The sequence below is a fragment of the Medicago truncatula genome, chromosome 3, assembly GCF_003473485.1.
Source record: "Medicago truncatula cultivar Jemalong A17 chromosome 3, MtrunA17r5.0-ANR, whole genome shotgun sequence".
NCBI classification, from domain to species: Eukaryota; Viridiplantae; Streptophyta; class Magnoliopsida; order Fabales; family Fabaceae; genus Medicago; species Medicago truncatula.
Genome location: NC_053044.1, coordinates 16,788,313 through 16,794,189, shown reverse-complemented (window position 1 = coordinate 16,794,189; position 5,877 = coordinate 16,788,313).

Here is a 5,877-nt window from a genome sequence, read left to right as displayed (position 1 = left end):
ACCATATAAAAAGTCAGTTTTAAATTTTCCATCTTGAATTTTCTTAAATGACTTAAAGCGAAATTCATGAGTAAGAACATTAGTTAACTTGTCATACTTCTGCATCTTTGTACCAAAACTAAAAACAACCTTAAAGGGATTAAATGCAATGTCATTATCTAACGCATGACAATTATACAAAGTATAAGTCTTGTTTTCCTTGATCAAAGCCTTCCAATGCTCCTATTCTATATCGAGTTATTACATGAACTCGATCACTCTAAATCTCATAAAGGAACCAAAAAAATATAAATAAATCAAAATGTACACTAATAAGTAACATTGATAAATCATAAAGGAAATTACAACAAATCTTAACCAACTCATCTAACCTTTGCATCCCAAATAATGAGCTTCATATGTTGATTTTCATTACTACCAGTCACAATCCAAGAATCCAGCACTCCAAATCATATTTTCCAAATGTTCAAATCATTTTTGAGATCATTAATGTAGTCATAATCCCTTGACATTGAAAGTCCTATATAGAAATACAATAATACATCATTTAATTTTATTCCCTTTGTTCATTCTGATATTGAAAGAAGTTAACATATTTCAATGTGATCAATTTTTGTATCATCAATTCAACCTGATCTTAAATGCACAAATTTCTTTATAGTCAAATTTCTGGACCTCAATGATATGACCAAAACAAATTTACACCAATCAACTTTCGTACGGCTCAATGATATAGGAAAGAATAAACCAAATATGAAAACTGTTACAGCTTTAGCATTACTCACAAAAATTAAAATAACCCACATGCATCAATTTTTTTCAATTACAGTACCAGAAGCTAAAATAACAATTGTGTCAAAACCTTACCACGAGCTAAAATTCAATCATCATGACCTCTACTATACTCCACATAACAAAGTAAGATTTATTTATGCATTGTTCCTATCAAAAGCTCACGAGGACAAAACTTTAAATTTATTATGAATTCACATAATAAATAAATAAAAATGCTTAAAATATTTTATGAAGGCCAAAAATGTTAAAAAAAGAAGATATTTTATTTACAAGTACTATATTTACTCAATAACATTTATTTTGTGTAACATGAAGACAAATTTGTATCATCATATAAATGACTTGTTAAATATTTGAATAGGAGAAACAATTTAAGGAGTGAAATAATAACAAATAATATCAAAATAGTTGGTTTTTTTATTTCAATTATACTCTATAACGAATTTCGTTATAAGAATACGATATTCTTGGTCTCTTTCAAAAATATAAGAATTTATATTATATTTGTTACATTGTTGGTGTCATGGAAACAAATATGTTTAGTTTTTATGAATAAGAAAAAAATTAAGCATAGTTTTTTAGGTACCTATACCTTTTTTGAAGAAAAGACATCTACAATTTTACTTTTAATTAAAATTAAATTTTTATAAAAATAAACATACGTGTAACGCCCTCTTTGAATTATTTATATTAATTAATTATTTAAATATGTTTATTTAATTATTTCTCATGGTTTATATTATATTTATAGATGGAGGAGATATAAATAGGATAAACCTACTTAGAAAAACATAACGTACAATCAGTTTTCGGAGAAAAGGGAGAAAAAACCAAGAGAAGGGAGAAAGACCTAGAGTGCTGCGATTTTCATTGTTAAGGTAAGGGTGAGACTAACTTTGCAATTCTATTAAGTCTGTTATTCAATGGTTAGGTTTAACATGATGTATGATGAGTTTTAGAGGATTTGAAAACTAGGTCAAAATTGTAGAATTATTGATTAAACGGTGGAAACTTGTTAGATTGATGTAGAAACTGTTCCTAGACCTTAGATAATGTGTAGGATGAATTCTATAATCAATGGTAGGCTTAAAACCATGAGAAATAGTGAATTTTAATGAAAACTGCACTTTTGCCCGAGCCAACATTCATCGCTCGCCCTCGCGAACGATGATCCTCGCCTCGCGAGAAATTTTCCCTCGCCTCGCGAGTTGCACCTCGCAGCTCGCCATTGCGAACAGTTGAACTCGCCATAGTGAGCATGACCAGAGAGCTATCCAAATTTCGTAATTTTGACTTTTTAGTTGATCCTTAGATGTTTTTGAGTGCCTGAACATGTCTAATAATGATTAGGAAAGATTGAACCTGGAGAGACTTTAGAATGAATTTTTGTGAACTGAACCTGAACTGGCCATGGCGAGTAGAGGCTCTCGCCTCGCGATCTAACTAGTTACAGAATGCCTTGTTTAGGTTAAATGCGATTCTTGTCGCACAAGTTGATGTGAGTTGATCTTAGAGGTTAGATTTAACACCCCGTTTTCCCAACATAAAAATTTCTTAACAATTATTAGAGTAAACATCATAAACGGGATATCACATTTAAACATAATTGTAAATAGTCAAATAACAATTTAACTTTCAACAAAATAGCAGCGAGAATATGTCATCAAATCGTAAACAAGTTTGGCACGCAGGCCTCATCATAATATCTCAGTTAAACATCTTAAAATCATAGTCAAATACGTAAAGGAAGGAAGCAAGAAATCAAAAACCCCATCCCGTTACGTATCAGAGCAACCTAGACGACTCAGTGAGGAACACGTCACTCACGACAGCAACACGGCACTCTAAGCTCGATCACCTGCAGGTTACTCATACGAAGAGCAACATTTCCAAGCAGAAGGGGGTGAGATTTCACAAAACAATAATATTAATTAATATAATTCAACGATCGTAATTAACAACATAAACATCTTCAACATAAGCATCTTAAATATCATAGCATCATTGATAATAAAATATTAAGTAATCACTCCATTCAATCATCATAAATAACATCTTTCATTATTTGACTCGACAATGCGAGAATGCAACTTAGACCTCTTATATGCATGTGGTACCAATTCAGGGCATGAGCCCCCAACATTTTAGTATTAATATACTTTCAGGGCATAAGCCCCCAACATTATTTTGAGCTAATGCTCCATCGTGGTGAGTACAAAGCTCCAGGGCATGAGCCCCCAACAAATGTATGCTAATGCATGGACTCAATCTCTTAAAACATCTTAATCATCATCTCATATATATCCAATAATTTGGAGGTTCAACATCATCATAATCATCTTATATAGACTCATGCAACTTAGTTAAATAACAATAGCAGCATAATCAGATCACAACAACATCATGACATCATGTAAAGATATCAAATAAAAGCAAGTACCAACTCAATCATTCATTCATTAACATTTCAAGTAATGCAATTAATCATTAAATCACATTATAATCAGCTTAACATTTCATAACAGCTTCACAGATTACAATTTTAATGCAATTAAGAGTCCATCCTTAATCAATTTATGCGACACAGATAGCAACATCCTAACTTGCATTCAGTTCTGGAAGTGCTCGCGAGGCGAGAGCATCTGCTCGCCATGGCGAGTACAAGCCAGAATTCCAACTAAAGTTGTTCTAAGCTAAACCAGGTTCAATCTCATTCTAAGTCATCATCTAATCTTTAATAAACATCTTTAGGCACTCAAAAACATCTAAGGTTCAACTCAAAAGTCAAAAATACAGAATTCGACATGCTCTCTGGTCATGCTCGCTATGGCGAGTAAGGTTGTTCGCTGTGGCGAGCTGTGAATTGCAACTCGCGAGGCGAAGGGAAAAGGCTCGCGTGGCGAGCGATGAACTTCATCACTCGCGAGGCGAGGATCATCGTTCGCGAGGGCGAGCGATGAATATAGGCTCGGGCAGAATGCAGTTTTTCACGAAAATTCAACAACTCACATGGTTTAAAGCCTAATTTCAATTCCAGAATTCATCTTATTCGTAATCTAAGGTCAAAGGAAGTTTTAAGCATCAATCTAACAACCTAACATCATTGGATCATCAAAATCACCTATTAACCCTAATTTCATAAACTTTTTAATTTAATCCTAACTTGTTAATTTAATCATCAGAATTACATAAATTAACACTATTGAATCATTCATTAGTCTCACCCTTACCTTAGTTTGAAGAAATCGTAGCTCTCTCCCTTGTCTTCTCCCTTCTATGGCTTTTTCTCCCTTTTCTCCAAAAACAGTCGTACGTACTAACTTTTTCTAAAACTAGGTTTTCTCTTTTTATATCTCTTCCTAATATCTTATCTTATCTCACTTTCTCCCCCAAAACTCTCTAAAATCTCAAAACAGCCCCTAACTAAATATTTTATTTTATTTTCAAATCTTATTTTATTAAACAACAAAATAAGTCTCATAACCTCATAAAAATCATCACATCACATAACTCATCTAAAATCGTCATAAATCATCATAAATCACACATATATTATATAAATATAATATAACTCGTCTAGACTCAATTAAATAATTAATTAAATAAAAGTGGGCGTTACATTAGAAACTAATAAGTTGTTTAGCTTGCTGTTGTTGTTCCAGTAAGACTGATGCATATGAATCAATGTTGTTTATAATGTTATATAATTGTATATACATTACATGACTTATGTTTGATATTTGAGTTGTTGTTTTGCATTCGATATTGTTATATCATGATGATTTGCATACTGCCTATGTTGCTGTTTGTTATTTAACTAAGCTGCATGAGTCGGTCTAAGTTGATGATGATGATGTTCCAAATTATTGGACTTATAAGAGGTTGTTGTTCTAAGATGTTGTGTCCATGCATTAACATTCATTGTTGGGGGCTTGATGCCCTGGAGCCTTTGCTCACCACGTTGGGGGCTTGATGCCCTGGAGCTTTAGCTCAATTATGTTAGGGTCTTGATGCCCTGGAAGTATATTAATACTTATTACGTTGAGGGCTTGATGCCCTGGATTGGTACCACATGCATATAAGAGGTATAAGATGCACAGTCGCATTTGTCGAGTCAAAGATGATAAGTTGTGAAGTTGTGATTGTTTATATGAACTATGAATGAAGTGATAAATGATACATTAGTATCTATGATGAATATTATGATGTTTTCATGTTGTTAAATATAATTGTTGAATTATATGCTTAATACTATTGTTTTGTGAAATCTCACCCCTTCTTCTTGGAAATGTTGCTCTTCGTATGAGTAACTTGCAGCTGATCAAGTTTAAGTAGCTTGAGTTGCTGTCGTGAGTGGTTATCCCTCACTGTGGGTTTTTAGGTGCTCTGATACGTAACGGGATGAGATCTTTTGTGGCTATTTCTTGTTCCTTTAAGTATTTGATTTATGATTAAGTTGCTTGAATGAATTTATGGGATATTTTGATGAGGCCTGCGTGCAAAGACTTTATTTATGATGATGAACTTATCCGCTACAATGTTTTGGAATTTGATTTATGTTGAAGGATAATTATTAGTTAATTATCTTATTTATGATTTTTGAAGTCTAGCATTCTGTTTATATGATGAATACTCTGATTATATGTTTGAAATTTTTAAGTTGGAAAACAGGGTGTTACAGTACGCATTATGCAACGCTAAAAAAATTATACGCATTAGCGTTACAAAAAAACATATACACATAAAACATTACTCTCAACGCTAATGTATGTGTCTATATATTAGCGAGGTTGAAGAAAGAAAATAAAAATATTTGGTATCATTAAATGATAGCGTGAATAAAAATATTTGTGAGGTTGTGATGATTAAACAATATTGAAATTAAATATATAAATGTTAAAAAGATAATAAAATTCCTTTGGAAAAAAGGTAATAAAATTAAGTGGAACCTCCTTAAAAAAATTAAATGGAACAATTCAACAAAAATTAAATGGAAGAAAAAAACATATTGAAATATAATATTAAAAAATAAAAGAAAAGGTTCCCAGCGTGAATTGAAGAGAGATGCTTGTGAAATAAATT